We start from the raw sequence: 21,497 nt of genomic DNA on the forward strand, positions 1-21,497 counted from the left end.
TGGTCTTCTCTCAATAGATAATAGACACACAAGTTGTCCATGTAAATATCCAAGAATATTCGCAAGTATTCTTTAAAAGCATGTGTCATTAATCTCTAAAATGTGGCTGGAGCATTGGTCAAGCCAAATGGCATTACTCTAAACGCATATATGCCCCATTCTGTTGCAAACGCTGTTTTGTATTGATATTCTAGTTTGACCCCCAATTGGTTATAACCAGAGAATCCGTCCATAAAGCTATAGGCTTGCTTGCCGGCTACTCGTTCCAGGACGTGTTTAGTGATAGGAAGACGGTAGTTGTCCCTTATTGTTGCTGCGTTTACCTTCTTGAGATTTACACACACTCGTAATTTCCCGTTTTTCTTGGGTACCACCACTATCGGGGACACCCAGTCCGTGTGCTCTATCTCATAAATAAATTCAGCCTCCATAAGTTTGTCTATCTCTTCTTTTATCCTTTTGGCGAATGTCTCATTATACGTGTATGGACGTTGTTTGCTTGGCTTTGCATCAGACTTCAGAGGGATTGAATGTTCACAAATGTTAGGATCCACCCCCTTCAAATCTTTGTACGACCATGCAAATACATCTCGAAACTCCTTAAGTGTTTTGATCAATAAGTCCTCTTCTTCCCGACCTAGATCTGTGGCAATGTAAGCAGGTCGAGGACTTCCTCCTGGCTCTGCTAAGTCTATTTTCTTGGCGTTCTCTGGCCCATCGTAGGACTCGTTTGATTTAGGCTCCCTCATTGGTTGCTAAACCACCAATCTTCTTCCTGAATGGTGTACTTACAATAGTGAGGAGGTACATCTATCTTTTTACTCCCATCACTAGCATTCGTTCCATCGCTACTTTCCATTTCAGTTATCCATACATTTTTAATTTTTTGTTTCAACTCATTGTATCTCGTTTTCCGTTCAATTTTCGTCATAATTGGACCACCAGAGACATTCAGTTTTTTTGTTGCAACTCTTTTTTTTTGCTTTGCTGGTTTTCTTAGGTTTCAACAGTCTGGACTTAAATCCTGAGTCTTCAACAACCTTAAGAAATCTTCCTGACACTTTATCCTTAGCACAATCAGCAGCATGAATGTTCATGAGGAAATGTGTCTTACCCCTAAACTCCGGCATGGGTCTTAGCCTGGTTGGTAGACTGATATGGTGTCGTTTACTCTTGTATCTTTTTTGGCGTCTCTCACTTTGGTTTGGGAAATTGTAGAAGACGTCATTGTCTTGATCTTGATTGTCGTCTCCCTCCGTATTTTCTGACTTCTCGTCATCCGCGTTGCGTTATCCTTGTTTTCACTTTGATCATAAGAATCATAAAATTCTTCTCCCTCCTACTTGATTTCTTTAGTGGGGATTTCCACATAGCCCACTATCTTAATCTCAAGTTTCATTTCTTATTGATCCTCATATTCTCAGTATCTCCATCGTTCTCGTCCTCCTCCACAATTTTGCTCAACATGTAGTATGGTATGATATCGTAGCCATTCTCATCACAAAATTTGGTGGGAGTGACTTCATTGACGCATACATCCAATGTAGCCAAAATTTGAGACCATTCTAGGGGTTCGAGCTTCTCTTCAGGAAAAGGTTCTCGTATATATGCATCGTCTTCCAAGACCCTCTCTAGTGTCTTTTCATTGTGGTCAAATTCACTACATTGAGATGCCCCGCACATCCATATCTCCTTGTTCTTACAAAGCCACGCTGGGACTTCTGATCCACTAATGGTGGCTAAGTCAAATTCTTCCACAGGGGTTCTCGTGACATCATGGTAGCTATGATTTTTCATGTTTACTCGTGTAGTAGTTTCAGCATGTCTTAGATACAAATAAGCATACCCTCAGTCCTGCACCATTTTGAGTTGCCTCATGAACGGCCTACCAAGGATAATTTCATAGTTGTTCTTCTTACCGAAATCTACTATGGCAAAGGTATGTTCGTACTCTATGCCACAGGAAGATACCACAATTGCCTCAAGCAATCCTATAGGCCTTTCTATGTGCCCATCCGCCAGTTTTAATTTCATTCTAGTTGTTCGTATTGCTGGTTTTCCCCATTTTTTCCATAGCATTTTGGTCGCAATGGCAATGCCAGCTCCGCTATCAAGTATTGCCTTAGTCTCTATGCCGTTATACTCAACTGGTAGGGTTGTGTTGCCGTCTTCACCCTCACAATACTCTCCTACCTTATTGAGTGGCACTGGTCTAGTGTTGACTTTCTTCTGTTCTGTGTCATTAAGCTCGGTTTCGAAGAACTTAAGAGGCGTCCTTATACCAAATTTTTCAAGACATTTGCCCACTTCCGTCCACATGCTTGGCCTAATTTTTAACAATTCTGCCAATGTGATTGTACACTTGACCGGAATGGTCAACAAGTCTGTCAGGATTTTAATGTCCAATTGATTTGACCCGCCTATTCTTTGAGAAGGTACTCTTCGAATTTCTGACCTTGCCTCATAGTCCCCCATATATGATGGCAAAGTTCTGAGTGATGCTGGTATGCTATCTTCGGATGCAACTGAACCATTATCCCCTTGAAATGATTTAACGTCTAAATCCCATGGAGGCTTATTCAAGTTCAACTCCGAGAAAGGCACCGACTCGACTGTTTTTGTCTCATATTTTTCTTGAGCTTTTCTCACCGTTTCCCATAGCTCTTCAGGCCAATTTTCTTCCACAATAGGGGTATATGGTGGAAAATATTTCAGTGATTCATCAGTGCTATTAGGCACGTCTCTTGCATCCTCTACATCCGGCAAGGATTTAAAGTTTTCTATCTTGTCGGGTATCCTTTGTTCAATTTTGTGAGGTGTTTCATTGTTTGGTGGTTTGATTACTCTATCCCCCACTTCCATAGGTGGAGGCTCCAGTAAAGCTTGTGCACTTTCAATCAGCTGTTTGCACATCTCTAGTCTCTGTTTTTCTATCTCTGGATATGGATATGTCATCCACCTTTGCTCTAGAGTCTGTCTTTTCTTCAATCTTGCTTCATATGCTTGCAAGATTGCATCTAAGGGTTCATTGATCTCATCTACCAATACCGACCCTCCTGAGCTTGCACTTCTTGGTCCCTCCGTTGATTTTAGAGAGTCGGACTCTCTTTGCTGTTTAAGTTTCTCTCGAGCTATCATTAGCTCAGCTTCTACATCTTTTTGTTTTTGCTCACGTCTAGCTTTCATTTTCGCTCTTCGTTCTTTCCAAGGATTATCACGACTGACGCTAGACTTGTCAGTCTTGATTTCTTCCTGATTTTCATCGTTACTCTTGGGCTGATTGTCATTTCTCCTTGCTTGGGCTCTCGTCAAGACCTTAACAGGAATCGGAGTTTCGTTTTCTGACCCTCCACTGGAAGGCAGCACTCCCAGCATATTCAAGGTAGTTTTTGCTCCTTTGATCGAGTTTTTAGGGCAATCAGGGATCAAGTGAGTAATTCCACACTCGGTGCAATATGCGTTGACCCTAATGATTTTGTCATGAGGGCAGTCCCTCAGCCAATGGTCTCCACCACACTTGTAGCATGGTCCTTTAGGCTGTTGAGGTGCTCCTAGAGCTCCTCTTTGTTGGTGTGCAATTCTTTGCCCGCTCATGCCTCTGTTGGCTATGAACAACAGTGTTCTTTCATCCAAGCTATATCTTCCTTCCCCCGCTACCTGTGCAGCAGTTGGTGGTCCTGTATTTCCTATCATGCTCCATGGTTCTAGTGTAGAGGGTTATTCCTGTGGATAATAGACAGAGTTCACTGCATATCCATTGGGCTCGTCGTAGTATGCATGCATAGGTACCAAAGCCTTCTCATCCGACTCAGTTACTGTGGGTGTGTATCTTATGCCGACTGGTCGTAATCCTGGTAGGGGTGGTTGTTGTCCCAACACTGGTTGTGGTCTTTCTACACCTACAGGTCCTGGTAGGTTGCCTGTCTGATATCTAGGCATCGGTGGAACTTGAGGGGATGTCGCCTGAGCTTGCGGAGCATATGGTCGTTCTCTCACATATCCCTTGTTATAATAACACTCCTTCGTCCCATGGTTTGTCCATTTTTGTTCAATCGCACACCATTTTGGTTGTTTAGCTTGTGGTTTGGAATACAAGTTAATCTTTTTAAGCACTTCCTCTACAAGCTGCTCTTGGCTTACCGCTACTTCTCCTTTCGGTGTTGTCTTAGTAGACTTGCTTCCGCTTTGTTGTGAGAAAGAATCATCGTCAAGATCTTTGAACTCACCCTCTTTGTAGACCGCATGTCCACAAGGTATATAGCTTCCTTGGTTAAATCATTCAACGTCGTGCTCCTTTTCATATGTAAGTCCTTCTGAAGATCCGTATTCCTTAGTCCTTGGATAAATATAAGCATAAGTCTGGACTGAGTTGGCAGTTCTTCCACAGGGCAGAACTTAACATATCTTTTTAATCGAAGGGCTGCCTTTCGCACAGACTCTCCATCTTTCTGTTTGAATTTATGGATTTGTGAGACTGTATTATGAACTATTCCCCTTTGTGAGAATTCCTCGATAAACTCGTCAAACAATTCCTCCATAGACTCAATGTCTCTTCGCTCCACAGAGTCAAACCATGTAGCAGCATCATCCTCTAAGGTTAAAACGAATCTTGCAAATTGGGTAGGAAAGTCTAACACCTCTTCAGCTCTAATTACACGCAGAAAGGCTGCTACATGATCTCTCGGATCCCTGCTTCCCGTATATTTCTTGTTTCTCCATTTTTTCACTTGAGAAGGTCTAATTCTACGATGGTCTACAAATCTCATCATGGGATCTCCCCGTCCTAGTCGATATACCTCCTCTGGTCTTCTGTAGTGGCCAGGTTCCTCTCCCAATGGTGCTCCTAAGCCATAATTTCTAACAGTTCTCGCGAGAGATGGTTTATCTCTCCGAACTCGTTCTAGGGGTGTTCTTCCAGGCTCAGTTGACCCCTGAGTCTTTGGCTTACTCTCTCCTTGATATTGTGCATAGAGTGGTGGTTCTTGTAAATCCCTTAGCCCTTGTGCGGTTTGATAACCCTCTTGGTTCGGTCTTGTTCTAATGTAGCACTCTGTCGAAGCCATGTCTGCAATGATGGTGAGGGCAAGCTTTTTGAAATGGGGCCTCTAAACCCAAACCAATGGGCCTACCCTCACAAAATGTTCGTAAAGAGGTACGAACACTACTTGGGGCACCACCTTCTTTTGGGAGTGGAGAAGGAAACCAATAAAAATAACACTTGCACTCACCCATTCAAGCAACACACTTTGAAAACCCCCTTACTCTATATACACTTTGGACACTTGAACACCATCAACGATTATGCAACCCAATGCCGTGCATCAAAATGAAATATGCAATTTGTGGAATAGCATTCACCTTCTCCCCATAAGAATACCCATAATACATCCAAACTCTTCCTCTCTCAAGCACTCATCAAAAAATCATGCGCACAAGACTTGCCTCTCAAACACACAAGAGAATCACTTACATCAAACTAACACACTTTGCATAGAGAGCTCATCTCCATCTATGCAATGCCGTGACACAAATAAAATCACCATGAGAGGTAGCCACATGCATATGTAATGAAGCAAAAGAGATTTGGAGTGAGAAATTTCTTTAGACCAATTGAATAAGTGTGGAGAAACAAACCAATGGTAAATTGAGAATAGAACACTTACTTGATTTCTCGCACACCTTTTAAGGGGAGGACAGACGCTGGCTAACCATCACGAATTGCGACACTTGAAAGTTTTGAAGATGATTTCATGATCATTAACATAACCATGAGAGAGATCATGATGTATTTACAAGCTATTGAGGTGCTACAAATGATTTATTCGGTTGATGGAGTAAGAGATTATAGAATGGAAAGAGTGGAGAATAGAGTTGCACTTCCTCCAAAGAGGAGGGTTAGGAGGGAGGATGTGAAAGAGGGAGAGTTGGGGTTTTCTCTACAATTGATCAAGAAACAACATGAAGTTGAAAATATATGTGTGTGTCCTTGAGTCTCTCCAAGGGGGGCTATTTATAGTTGTGTAGGAGTGGTATTATGCTACACTTAATTAGAGTAACTGATTAGACCTAATTAAGTGTCATTTGACCACTCATTGAATATTGGACATAAAAGGGACTATTTAATCACCAAAAATATCATTTTAGACCGTGAAGGCTCCATAGGGGTGCATAATGTAGGTGGGCCCCACCATGAGGCCCTACGTGTGGCTCCTACGGGGTATCTCAACTTGTCTGTCTTGGCATTTAGAAAGCATCTTTAGGTTGGTCCCATCACATGCAAGTGACCTTGAACACTCATTGCTCTTCTAGAAGATGAGTAGGGAAAAAATAAGATCTCACCCTCTTGATTTACTTGATTTACAGTTCCCTTTTGCTGCGAATCTGACAGATTTACACTATTTTGATCATAACTTTTTACCTGTAGCTCGGAATGACATGCTTCAAAAGGCAAAATTGACCTTCTCAACATGTTTGATATGAATTTGGACTATTCTTCACGCCCATGCACCAAGGAATTCGGTTTGGAAGGTCCACACTAGGCTAGGGAACCTTTTGCTTCCAAGTCTTCTTGTATGGGTCCTTTGCTTGTATGCATCCAAGGGGAATCATGCTTTTTCAAAAGGCTATGATGCTTAAACAAATAGAGGAGGGCCCAATATTATTTGCTCGTGAAAAGAATATACAATTGGAGTCTTTTTTGAAAGGAGAGAAACTATATGTATATTCTTAAGAGATATTGGACATAGAAGACTTGTAGAGAGGGACCATAATCTTTGGTAAAGACAAGTGGAGAGTTGATTTCCATGGGAATTTATCTATATGGGGTGGAAGATGGATATATTATTTTTCTACTACTAATTCACAAGAGGTAAGAAAGTTTGGGGGTACATAGTTGGTTATTGTATGCTTATTCTATTTACAAAGCAAAAAAGAAAAAGGTGGTAATATAAATATATGACTAAGGTGACATTTTTGGGAAGAGTATAATGTATGTGTCGCCACAAAGGTTAAACGAAGAGGGAGAATTTACTCTAGATAACTTAATAGCGTAGAAAAATATATACACATATGAGGAAGAGGACGTTGAGTAGGCTGACAAATGTTGCAAAAAGATGGTTACCATTTTATGCCACTCATATTAGCCCTCCCCCAAGCCTAGAGATATTCATATCTTTAGAAGGACAGTGTTGCTTCTTTTTCTTCTTCTTTTTTTTCTCTTTTTTTTGTCATTTTTCCTTTTTCACTTTTTTTTTTTGAATAGGAGGAGTGTCATGCACTCTTTTACTCCATTAGACCTGCTTTTCATTACCTCAATCCCATAAATCGGAGATGGGAGGGTTGCCTTGGGTATGTTCAGATTCCAAGGCTGGTTCTTCTTTGCACATCAAAGCTTTAAAAATAGGTGGAGCATTTGCCAAGCCGAAGGGAGCCATGTCAATTTGGAGCTTAGACGATGTAGGTAGATGACTGCCTATCAACAGATTGATACGTTGAAAGTAGGGCTATAATCTCCATCCATTGACTCTGGTCTTGTGGAGTTTTCTTGATAAATCTGCTAATCTGTAACTACCATTCCCAAACTTTGTTTTTATCATGAAAGGTCCCTCCCATCTTTGCAAAAACTTTTTGTCAAGTCAAGTATCAAGTCGGTTATCATAGCGAAGAACCAACATACCTTCCTTCAATCCTTTCCCCTTGAGCTTCTTGTTGATTTTATCCCTTTGGCTTGTCGCTTTGGTGATGTAGTGATCAATGGACTCTTCTCTATCTAGCTCAAGTCATTGGAGATCTAAGATCCTTTCATGTAGAACCTCTTTTGGTTTTTTTGCCACTCTTGCAAGAACGCGCAAGCTTGAGAGCTCTACCTCAATGGGGAGAAGTGCCTCCTGTCCATAAACTAGATGAAAAGGGGTGAATTGGGTAGATACCTTGAAAGATGTCCTATACGCCCAAAGAGCAGCCGTCAAATGGAGATCCCAATCATTAGGCCGGTCCACAACCTGCTTAGAAATGATCTTACATATCATTCCATTCACTTTTTCCACCAATCCATTGCATTGAGGATAGTAGGGTGTGGAATGCAGGTGTTTCACTTTTAACCTCCTCAAGAGATCATTCAGAAGGTCAGCCCTAAAACCCGGGCCTCGATCTGATAAGATTTCTAGGGGTGTTCCAAACCTACTACAAATATGATCAAAAATAAACTTTGATACCTCTTCAGCTGTGATTCGGGTTGTGCTTGTTGCTTCCGCCCATCGTGTCATGTAGTCAACACCCATGATGATGAAAACCTTGCCTGTAGAAGTACGAGGTAGGGGACCTATTGCATCCACACCCCACTTTTCAAAAGGGCCATAAGATATTGTTGGGACTCGAGGCTCATATGTTAGTCGTCTATCCCCAGCAATTTGGCATGGCTTACATGCCTTACACCAATATTGGACATCACGATGTAAGCTCGGCCAAATAAACCCTGCTTGTAAAATCTTCCTACTTGTAATATCTTGAGAAAAGTGACCACCACAGACATCATCATGACATGAAAGAAGAATTTTCTCTATCTCTTGCACACCTAGTACTCTCCTCAAGACCAAATCTTTCCCTTTGTGATATAAATCATCCCCGATCAACTGGTAAGGTGTGGCCTTCTTAACTAGTCTATGTCTTTGCACCTTGTCTAAGTGTTTGGGACACTCACTTGCTTGTAGAAAGAAGATAATGTCTTTTAGCTCCTCTTGACCTTGATATTTGGGTTCATATAGTTTCACACCTCCTACCACCATTTGAAGCTTTTCATTTGCGAGTAAGTTTGCTTCCTTGTTATGAGTTCTCACAATGTGTTGTACCTGTGTTGCTTTCAAACCCTTCATCAAAGCTCTTACACTACTAAGGCACTCAAACAATGTACGATTCTTGCACCTCCAAGTCCCTTGGATTTGCCTGACCACTAGCAAAGAATCACCTTTTATAATAAGTCTTTGTATGCCTAATTCTTTGCATTCTTCTAACCCAACGGTTAGAGCAGCATACTCAGCCTCATTGTTAGAGTGAACACTGGGTAGAGTGATACCTTTTCTAACCATTACCTCCTTTTGTGGGTTCAAAATGATGATTCCCCCTGCTGCTTTGTCTTGTTGGCATTGATAAGCTCCGTCAAAGCATAAAGTATGGGCATTATCAATCTCCTTCACTTTGAACTGTTTTGAGCCTTCCTCTCTTTGTAGTCGTGATCCTTCCCTTTCTCTCACTTTGTAGGTGAGAATGTCTGCAAGTCCTGCTCTTGTGCTATCTTCTACAAGGAAAGTGTATTCAAATTCTTGGAGTTCAAGCACCCACTTTGCTATTCTAGATGAGAGGCTCACGTGTTGTACTACATAAGGTAGATTGTGCTCTAAGGTGAGAAAAACAAATGGCACAGGGAGAAGATACGATCGAAACTTCCTTACTGCAAACAAGATTGCAAAGACCACTTTATCCATTTCAGTGTATCCCTTCTCGGCCGGAGTCATCACCTTGCTTGCAAAATAGATCGGCCTCATGTATGATGTTTTAGGATCTTTTTGCATCAAAACAACACCAATTGCTTCGAAACCTACACTTGGAGTGACATAGTAGGTCTCCTTTGGATCTGGTGGCATTAGGATTGGGAGAGAGCTAAGAATGCCCTTCACTTCCTCAAAACATTTTGCATGTTCCCTCACCCATTCAAATGTAGATTGGCTTGCCAACCTATGCAAAGGGGCGATGGCTTCTGCTAGGAGATGGATGAAGCGAGACATGTACCTCACTTTGTGGTTGAAGGTCATTAGCTCCTTAGTTGTTGTTGGTGGAGATAATGACAAAAGGGCCTCTACTTTAGAGGGATCCACTTGAATTCCTTGTGAAGAAACCACATGGCCTAGCAAAACCACCTGAGATTCACCGATATGACACTTCTCTGGGTTGAGTTGTCCCCCAAATTGATGGAGCCTCTTAAGCCCCTCTTCAACCTTTTGGCAGTGAAGTGATCTACAACTATAAATATAGAAATCATCCATAAAGACTCTTATAGATTTTCCAAAGAATGGCTGAAATACAAATATTGTGAATCTCATGAAGGTGCTAGGAGCATTGGTGAGCCCAAAAGGCATTACTCTGAATGCAAAACATCCCCAAGGTGTGATGAAGGTGGTTTTTGGTTGGTCCTCTTCTGCTATTCTAATTTGAAAATATCCTGAATACCCATCACACACAGTGTAGCATTCGTGACCTGCTACTTCATTCAAAATTTCATCTTGGAAAGGGAGAGGGAAGTGGTCCCTCTTTGTCGCAGCGTTGAGGGGTTTGTAATCCACGCAGACCCTCCACTTACCATTCTTCTTGGGAGTGACTACAATAGGTGATACCCATTCGGAGTTGGATACTGGATAGATGAAGCCAGCCTTCAAGAGTCGATTCACTTCTTGTAGGAAAGCCTTTTGTTGCACAGATCCTAGTCGCCTTAACTTTTGAGCCACGGGTTTGGTCCCTGGTTTCAATTCAATTCGATGCTCTATTACATCTACACCTCTTATTTGTAAGTAGTCAGTGATAAAAAAATTGGGATACCTCCTTAACATATTGATGTAGGACCTCTTCTCCTCACAAGTAAGATCTTTTGCAAGCATCTTCTCAAATCCTTCTTCAAGGTGGTGGCATCTTTCATCCCCTCGTGTGTGATTGTCTGTTGGCTTTTCTTCTACAGGAACATCTTGAGTGTTGGTATTGAATACAATTCCCATTACCTCCAAAGAAGACTCCTCTTCACTGGTTGATGCACTGGTTGATGCTTCCTCATCACTTGAGTAAGGACTCTCCTCCTCGCTCTCTTCATCTACCGTGGTTTCATAGTTGATATCTAGTTGCTTTCCTTCTCGCCAATCATACACCATCGGTTGACCCTTCTTAAGAATCAAACAACCACTTCCCCATTTTTGATCTGCATTCACAGCAATGAGCCGAGGCCTCCCTAGGATGATGGGATAGCCCCCCCCCTTAGCTGGCATGACATACATATCCACTCGTGCATCTATGTTACATACAGAGACTTTTACATTTTCAATGATCCCCAAACACTTCACACTTGAGTTGTTGGCTAGCCTAGCTTGACAATTAGAGGACTTTGTAATTTCAAGTCCTAACTTGTTCATTGATTTTTCCGTGATCACACACATTTGAGCTCCACCATCAACATATACATTAGACACCTTTTTACCCCTTATGTAAGCATCCACAATGGGTTCCACATCTTTTTGTAGCTTTGAGGCAACAACCTTAATGGAAAGATTTGCTTTCTTTTTTGGAATTCTTGTACTTACCAACTTTGGCCATTGCCTTCTTACTTTGGCTGATAGGTGTAGAAGTTGAGGCCATGAAATGTTTGGCTTTTGGGTTTGTAAATCCTCCAGGATGTTGTAGGGCTCTAGCTCCTTTCCCAATGGGAAGTCGTTGATACCAATTTCCCTTCGCCTTGATCTTTTCTTCCTGCTACTTTCAGCTTCTTCCATCTTTGACTTCTTCTTCTTGTCCCTTCTGGATGAATTTGTTCCTTCACTTCTCATGTCTTCATCCTTATCATGTGCTCTTGTGCGTTTTTCTGCCGGCATAACATCAAAGTTTAGAGTATGCTCATCTATTACCTCTTCTAGCTTTATGATGTTGACTCCTCTTTCTTCCTCCTCATGTGGGACGGGAGGTATATTTGCTGGTGGTGGTGGTCGACGAAGGATTTGTGGGCCTTGAGCTAGTTCTTGCTGCACAGTGAGAGGAGGCGGTCTGGAGGGATATATGTCTCCCGGAAGTCGCCTTGGATGTGGACAATTGTACATGCCATGGCCCATTTCATTGCAATTCCAACATCGCAACTCTTGAGCTTGTCTTCGTTGATTGCGATTCCCTTCTCTTGGTTGTCGTTGTTGAGGTAGGCCATGTACTAGATTCAGAGTGAGGTTCTCAATCTGTTGAGTTAGCCTTTGTAAAACCTCTTGTTGAGAGTTATCTCCTATTTGTGAAGATTTTGCAAGAGGGGCCCTAATTGGTGCTTCCATGGTTTGTGAAGACTCCCTCTCACTCACTTCATTCAAACCCCTTGCTCTATGTGCTTGGAAGTGTAGTTTTCTAAACTTGATGATGGCTACCTCACGTACTTTTTCGAAGGTGGATGGGAATTTTAGCTCTACTTTAGCCTTTAAAAGTGGATACAAGCCAACCATGAATCTCTCTTTTTTTAGAAAGTTAGGTGCACCACCCATTAGGAAAAATATGAACCCTCTAGGGGCCCTTTGGGATTAAAGTTAATTAGAGGCCAGCCAATGAGAAGAAGGTGGTGGACACACTCTATGCCCTCAAAAATGTAGGGGGACAAAGTAGTCTTACACTTTTTAAATGGGCTCTTACCTAGTGAGAAGGTGGGGTGGAGGGGGGGGTGGGCCATATGGAACCTCCAACTTCCCTCCTTTTTTATCCGGTTATGAAAAAATCCCAAAAATTTGAAAATTTTCAAAAATTTCAAAACTCAAATTTCATCTTCTGAAAACCCCCCTAAAACTATTTTATGGTCAAAAAAGCATTTTTTGATCTCAAAAAGTCAAAACGTGCATCCAAAAACCCTAAAATTCAAAAATTTTAAAAAACTTTTAAAAAATCTTTTTTTGCTATCCAGAGCTCCCCCAAAATTAGTTATTAGGCAAAAAGGGATTTTCTCTCTCTAGAACCCCTTTTCCAACCCCTCCTTGGTTGCAACCATCACACTCATCCTCTACTCCAACACTCTCTCTCTTTACACCATCTCCATTGCTGCAGCAAGGAAGCTCCTCTCTCCTCCCCTACCACCTTCCATTGCCACACCAAGCAAGGCTTATCCACCTTCTCCTCCCAGTGCCACACCAAGCAAGGGTTGTCCACCTTCTCCTCCCATTGCCACAAGGGTTGACCATTTTCTCATATCACTTTATCACACCTACATTGTAGCAACAAGCAAGGTTCTTCTCCTCCTCCTAGTTTGCTTTGCTCAACCATGGCCAACTCTACTTCGCAAAGGCGACCAAAGGATGAGGTCACAGCACGTGCATGCCACAACACTAGAGGTGTAGATGATGAGTGGGTGCCACAAGAGTTCACCAAAGGTGCTTGGGTATACATGCAACCATCTGTTGTTGGCCCTCATCGTGTGCGGAATCGTGCAAACTTGGATCTTCATTGGAAAGGAAAGCTCCTTGGCTTCAAGAACCGCAAAGACAAGGGGACCATAGCCATTGTGCAACATGTTTTCTCAATGTCAACCATGCACTTGCAACAACCACCTCGATTTCCAACACATTGTAAGTACATGTTTTGAGAATACAAAGCTAGGTGTGAAATCACAGTGTAATGTTATTATGGATTCATACTTAACATTTGTCATGCATTTATAGTCATATTTCCATCCACGTTGGTGGAGAAGCAGCCACTACATAGTCTCTCCGGCACATTCAATGCTATACATGCGGATATTGGAGCAATAATGTTCCCGCATCTTTGCCCAACCAAACTGGTTCAAAGAAGGATTTTCTTCTATTCTCACTCCTATATTGTCCCTACTTCTACACAAGCATTTGGAACGCTTGAACCCATCAAAGTAACTTCCTTATTAAGTATGGAGTGGCCGGTCCCAGATTTGTGGTCAGTAGCATCTTTCAAGCAAAAGATGATAATGGATGTCCAAAACTCTTTGAAATACTCTAAAGCTTCTAGGTCTGTGGGCTTGAGCTGGTGTTTGCCTATTCATTGTTTTGTGCACATTTTTAAAGAGTTTGGATTTGTGGAGACTACCATAATGCTTGTATGTAAAGATGCGCATTACGAGGAATTAGGAAGGCTTTTAGAAGAGGACTGGGGTTTTGTGGAGGGCATGCACAACGGGGACCGGTACCGTTGTAAGGTTGGAGCTTCAGGTATTGGAATGCGCTATTTGAAATCCCGCACCTCCTTGTACATACGATTTCACTATGATCGTTGGATGTGCAAGCTTGGAGTGTGGACTCCCTTACAGAGTGTAGACGGCGCTATTGCAAGCTTTGACATTGCAGTGAAGATGCCCAACGATGCTTTGGAGGCAGTCCAAGTGAACAAGCATTGGATTCTCAGTAATGTTCGAGAACATTTGGTTATTATGGGTTTTGAGGCCCTTCAACAAGCACAATTTTGTTTACAAGGTCACAAGGTGAGAATCCTTCCACCACATTTTCAATACATCATGGTTTGTCGATCATTAGATGCTTATTGTTATGAATGTCCGCAGATTGGGAAGAGAATGGAAGACAAATTGAAGGTCGAGGAGGATTGGGGGATAGATGGAACTATGCTATCAATCTTATAACTTTGTAACTCTTGCAATTTTCATATTGATCCCCATTGTAATCAACATGATTTGCTTCGGCAAATCATGCCTTTGAATATAATTTTTTGCATTGGGATGAGAAATCATTTTTTGGTGAAAGTGCCTTTTTTTTTAATGTCTTAAAAAAAGGGTACATTATAAAAGGGGGGCCACCTAACTCATTCACTATTTTCACTTTTGCAACTCCTGAGCTCCTCCACTCTCTATCCACACCCCAGGCTAAACATGGATGCTGCCACAGCCTCTGCATCTATACCCACATCCACCCCTTTGTCACGCTTCATCCTCTTCCTCGAGGACACCAAATACAAAGGGAAGTTGGACCTCCACACCTTTTTTACTCGTCTCCCTGACCTTGACGCCACAGTTTCCCTTCACATGGATGCATTTGAGGAGATTTCTGTGTTCAAGGAGGAGCACATCATAAAATATTCTGTATCTATCCCCCCACATGCAGGGATCTGGGTGCCTTGCGATCTTTTGCGCTATATACACAAAGGTGATCGTCCATTTGCCAAGCGGTTGCAACGATTCCAAGAAATTGCAACCAATGCAGGCCATTACTTGGACGAGCAAGCCCCTGGGGTGTCAGCGCTCAAGAAGCGCAAGTTGGGGGTGGAGTACCTTTCTCGGCTCTCAACATTTATCTTCTTGGTGAGCGAGGAACCTGATTTGGAGGAGCTCCGCTTACCACACCTTCAAGTTGGGTCCTTTATCAAGGACACCAAGGAGCAGCAGGTTATCCCCATGAACTCTGCAGCGGAAGGAAAAGCACACCAGCTGGAGTACCCTAGGGGTCTTGAGGAAGTGGTTGAGAAATCCATAGTTGCGGCTGGCCCTAGTGACACTCCAGTGCCACTACCACTGACGGATGTGGCTATCCCAGAGGTAGAAATTAGCCGCTTCTCCTCAGTGTTATTGGATAGGGAGGAGTTTGTGTTCCTGCATTATTTGGAAAAAGCATTTGGCCTGCGCATGGATGAATGCTTGAGCGTGCTATGCAACAGCAGCAAATGTCCCTTAGACAATACGCCAGATGCCCTAGAAAGCAAGCTCTTGCCAGATGGGGACTCTAATGCTGACACTATTGCAATTGTATGTGCGGAGGTCCTAGCAGCAGAGCAGTTGCACGTGGCTGATGAAGATTTCCAAGCCACGCAAGCCAAGGTTGAGGCTGCTAGGATGCCTATGCCATTATGCAACCTCCCATCTGATGATCCAAAGCTTGTATTTGTGGTGCATGGGACCATTGACTTGGATGCAAAGGGCAACAGGGAGGAGGATGACAAGGAGCAGGAGGTAAACTGTACCTAATTTTCATGTTACTATTTTATCCTTCGTTGTCTTTTTTCTCAACCTTCATCAGTTTATGACAGGATGTTGTGGAGGTTGATGATTTTGCTGCAAGGATGGGTGGCAAGCGGACGGGCTTTGGACCTCAAGCTTCCCTTGCGCATTACCTCGGACAACTCCCCCCTGGGGATGTGGCCATTATCCATAATGAATTTACTCCCCAAGCCTATTTTATGACTTGGTCGTTAAAAGCTTTGAGCAAGTTTTTGTGTTTGAGTACCATTGCTCAAACTGCGCATCAAGTGTTCCTAGTGCGTAGATCCCTTGTATGCACAGCGTTTGGCACTGGCTTTCGTGGTAAAGTGCTTGCCAAGATAGGGATACATGCTTCCATTGGCTCAACTAACCCAAATGCCATAGCGCAGTCCCTCTTGACTGGGGAGTTGCCTTACGCGCAAAATAGGCGCCAGGAAATGGTCAGAAAAATTCCGAACTCCTCAGATACATGATGTAAAATCACCGTGCTAGAAGGAATAAAAAATATTTGAAATTGTCTCTCTATATTGCAAATTCTTTTCAATCTGATTTGTCAATCTTGAAAATTGTTTCAATTGGTGATATGAATTGTTTTTTGACTTTGTTATTTCAAGGTATGTAATTGCAGTCAAATTGAGTATAATTGTGATTTTTAAGTACCCTAGGGGGTTAGATTAGCCTATAAGCTGCAAAAAATGCATGGCCACAAGGGCGCGCAAATGGCCCATCCATCAGTTTTGGATGGGCCATTTGCGCGCCCTTGTGGCCAGGCATTTTTTGCAGCTTATAGGCTAATCTAACCCCCTAGGGTACTTAAAAAGCACAAATTTATTGCAATGGATTGGTTTTGCAGCATTTATTTAAATGCAACCTTTTTATGGCAATTCCAGTATATGTTCACACTCAAGGACACTAGAAAAGCTCAAATCAATTATGAAATGAAGTTTCCAGCAAACTATCACTTGCTTTAGTTCTACCTACTACACCCTTGCACCAAAAAGTCAAATTACATTGGACACTTGGTTTCCCAATATGTTATTTGTTTTGATATCCTATAAGGAATTCAAAGCTTGAAATGACCAAAAAAAAGGTGTCCATAAGGATCCATATAAAATATTGATGCAAAACCAATCCATTGCAATAAATTTGTGCTTTTTAAGTACCCTAGGGGGTAGATTGGCCTATAAGGGGGAAAAAAAGGCCTGGCCACAAGGGCGCGCAAATGGCCCATCCATCAGTTTTGGATGGGCCATTTGCGCGCCCTTGTGGCCATGCATTTTTTTGCCCCTTATAGGCCAATCTACCCCCTAGGGTACTTAAAAAGCACAAATTTATTGCAATGGATTGGTTTTGCATCATTCATTTAAATGCAACCTTTTTATGGCAATTCCAGTATATGTTCACACTCAAGGACACTTGAAAAGCTCAAATCAATTATAAAATGAAGTTTCCAGCAAACTATCACTTGCTCTACCTACTACACCCTTGCACCAAAAAGTCAAATTACATTGGACACTTGGTTTCACAATATGTTATTAGTTTTGATATCCTATAAGGAATTCAAAGCTTGAAATGACCAAAAAAAGGTGTCCATAAGGATCCATATAAAATATTGATGCAAAACCAATAGGTTTTAGTAAATTTGGTTATTTTAAGTACCCTTGGGGGTAGATAAGGCTACAAGGGGCAAAAAAAGGCCTGGCCACAAGGGCGCGCAAATGGCCCATCCATCAGTTTTGGATGGGCCATTTGCGCGCCCTTGTGGCCAGGCCTTTTTCTACCCCTTGTAGGTTTATCTACCCCTAAGGTTACTTAAAATGCACAAATTTACTGAAATTGACTACAATTACATACAGAACTTGAAATTACAAAGATAATAGACAGAGTAGACACAACTGTTGATCATATTGTCATTGGAAAGTCAAATCATTACAAAGATAAGGGTGTGCAATACAAAAAGAGGGGTAACTTCGGCTAATGCTCGAAGTTTCGTCGCAATCGTCGTGCAAGCTGCATATCTTTTGGCTGTATTGTCACTCGCTTTGCATGAATGGCACATAGGTTGGTATCTTCCAACACTGAAATGATGTGGGCCTCTGCAGCTTCTTGAATAGCCTCTAGCGCTATTGCTTGCATTCTATACTGATTTCCATAGCTTTGAAGCACTTCCTTCACAGTGCGAGCAAAGGGGGCGCATCGAATCAAGAGCTCCGTCGTCTTCTGGTAGTGGCGGATTTCTACAAATGCCCTTGCTATTTTTCGGCGCCGCTGCGGTTGTCTTGGGGGCACTTGCACATTTGCTGGCGGGCGGCGTGAAGGCTTCTTGAAAAACTTAGACTTGCGTCTGTTTACATGCTTAGGGGTTGGTTATGCAGCCTGTTCTGATTCTTCCTCTTCCCTTGGTTGCCGATCTTGTCGTGTGGGGAGAGCTCCCTTGCCTTGAGGCAATGTCTTCCCCCCAACGGCGACCCGGTGTGTGCGCGGTATGTTTTCTCGCAGCCATGGTGGCTCACTCTCTGATTCGGTGTCTGTATTGACCACCCGAGTCCTGGATGGTCCTGCTTGTGATTGGGGGCGCGACGGCTGCTCCCTATCGGACTCTGATGCTTGTTGGCCCTCTGCTTCTCTCCAGCGCTGGGCATGTTGCTTCATTCTCTTTCTAGGTGTTATATCTTGAGGAGGTGGAGATTCAACAGTCCTTGATGACTCTCGTACCCTACCACCATGCCCACTACCAGAAGAGTTCCTGGAACGGCCAAGTGTTCGTGGCCGTTTTCTTGTGCCTTTAAGCCATGACGGCTTCTCACATCCTTGGAGGGTGTTTTTGTTGGCAGGCGGATGCTCTTTCGCGGTTTGTTTGGTGCGCGCCATTTCGTTGGTAAGAGCTTACCTGTTCTTAAGAAATGAGTGATTTATGAGAGCATGCAATATTTATAAGGGCCCATTTAAAAAGGGCCCTGTTCACACTAATTTTTTTAAAAGAAGTATTATTTTTTAAATAAACATGTCGCTAAGAGTTGGACCCTGCGTTCACGTTTAGTGACTCGCGCAGTATCCACTTTGATCCTTGTCGCACTCTGCATCGCCACCATGCAGTATGCTTGGTGGGACCTTGTGACATTTGCCACTTGTTGCTATGCTCTTGACGACTCCATTTGCGCACTTCAATAGCAATCTTGGATTGTCGCGCACGCTCCATTGTGAGCTTACGAGCAAATGTTGTGCGAAAAAACCAGTTGAACATCTCCTCCAAATAATTGGATTGCACCATTCCACCACCATGTCAAGTATTTTTGAAGTACACTCCCCTTGCTCGATAATGGGACTTCTCCATGCCTTGAGTGCTAAAAATTTCAAGCGATCCATACTTGTGCATAAAAAATGCACCATGCACAAACAAGATATGTTGTTCACATGAGCAAACGATCCACATTAGTAAATAAAAACAATCCCTTGTAATGAATACACCATGAATGACTTACCATGTAATGTGTGATGTTATTTTCACCCCAAGAAAGGGTGAAGACCTTGGTAAAATCCGCCAAAGCTTCTTGAAATGATTGCCGTTGTTCTTCTCTTGTGCTGTTAAGGCTCATAAGCTTGACCATTTTATCAAAATGGGCCCAAACTTGCTTGCGCTTGTTTGCAAGCTCGCCATTTGAATCATTGTCAGTAGTAGCTTTGCATAACTCCTTCCAAAGCTCCCAAAGGTTACCTGCCTGCTGGTTGGAGCTGCTTTGAGCATCATATCGACTTGGCTTTCCTTGGGAAAATTTCTTCAAAAAGTGTCTAGCTTTTTGTCCACTCATTGACACTTGTTGAGCAATTTCATGGGCCTCCCCTGTGTTCTTTGCAGCAACTATAGACACATTTCCACCATGACAGCCAATGGAATTCAAGAGTACCTCCACTCTTTCGATCGCTTCCTGGGACTTTTCCAACGGTTTCATTGTGAAAGCATAGTCAATGTGGAGCTTCAATAGCCTATCAAAAATACGCATGAATGCGTGTAATGTACAAAAATGTACATTCGATAGAGGAAATCGAAAGATTGGATTCCAAGTGTGGTCCTTTTGATCACGGTCTGGGGCATTGAGCATGGGACATCTCAGAATAGACGCTTCCCATTCTCTACCTTCATCTCCGACATCATGACAATCTAACCCTTGTTCTCCATGCCCTTGCCATGGAAGCATGTAACTGGCCTTTGCAGTGCTCTTATGTGATTTTTGTCCATTAGGTTTGTACCCTCGAGTGCAAAATGGACAAGGCATGAGAGAAGAAGCCCCTTGTTTGCAGCCAAGCAAACACTTTATGGTCTTCAAATCCCCACCTAAGTGCCACTCCACATCATAACTACCAAAGCCCTCAATCTCCAACTTCTGACCTGCAATTTGGGAGTGTATTACTTCTGTGATCCATGGAGTTCTCTCAAAAATCCACGAAAGTACTCCATTGGTCTCTTTGGGCACCTCAATAGCACCCAACCACCAAATGTCTTTCTCTAATTGCACGCTAAAAGATAGGGTGGGATATGGCTCGACTGAATCCCTTCGCTTGGTTTGCAGAAGGGCCTCGTTCATTAGAGTGACACTTAGCCTCTCTAACCTTCGGCCTTTCACTATTTGACACTCATCGAGTTTCAGCACAAAATCGACTTTTGTGCCAAGCACTACAAAATAAATAGTGCTAAGACCTTAAACTTCAGCTTCTATAAAAAGAATAATACCAAAGAAAAAAGTAAAGTGTGTCACCTTCTTCAGGTAACTCGTAAAATCTAAGCATGGCTTCTTGAAGCCTTCTAAGATCCACGAAAATATTGTTCCACATTGTGTAAGGAAAGCCCTTATTCGAAGGTCTTATGGATTGTTTCTTACCTTTTCCCCTTGTCTTTGTTGCGCACGAAGCATAAAGGGAAGTTGGCATTGTGTCCTCAATGTGTAGGTATGTCCCAATGTGGGAGAACACATCTTCGTTTGTGGCCTTCTTTGCGAGTTTGACCTTGTGAGGAACGGGAAATAGGTTTTCCACAATGCCATGTTCTTTGAGGGCATCCTTTAGGAGTTGAAAAATAGCCTGATAGGCTTTGGTGCTGATTCCAGCCTCATCACAAGCTTGTTGAACGTCATCATCATTAACCACATTTCTTAATTTACGCATAAGGTCCTTGGTGACTGCATCCTTAATGTGCTTACCTCCAGGTGATTGTAAGATAGAAATAACGTCCTTGGTATTGAGACAACTAGTGAGAAGGTTGACTCGATTATCTTGGCTTGTTCCACCGCATGCCTCCTGGATGAAGTTTCTAGCAACAAATAAACATAAATGTTAGAAAATAGTGTGAAGTAAGAATGCAGCATGCAAGTAAAGACCAAATCACCTTGTGGCTGTAACTCGTCGTTTGCGTGCTCCTCCGGAATGTGCAAGAGTTTCAATGGATGAATACGGGCGTTTGCGTTCCCTTGCACCAAGGGGTGTTTCTTTCAAGTATGTGATGGTGTTGGTAAGCTTCTGGATGTGGGACTCCTTTTCTTGCATTTGTTGTTCAAGACTTTTAACTACCCTCTCCGAAGAGGCAACACTCTCTTGTAATGCCGTCATCTTGAGGTGAAGATCTTGACATTCGTGCATCCACATATGCAAAGAAGCACCTGCACCCATACACAGCCGCTTGCAATAGCCTAACAAGCCTGCTTCTCCCCTCCCAAGAAATTGAAGAAATGTGGAAAGGCTATTAAACGGTGGATGGAAGCGGCTTATAGGATCGTAAGGG

This window comes from Adiantum capillus-veneris, chromosome 10, assembly GCF_014529385.1.
Source record: "Adiantum capillus-veneris isolate H3 chromosome 10, ASM1452938v2, whole genome shotgun sequence".
NCBI classification, from domain to species: Eukaryota; Viridiplantae; Streptophyta; class Polypodiopsida; order Polypodiales; family Pteridaceae; genus Adiantum; species Adiantum capillus-veneris.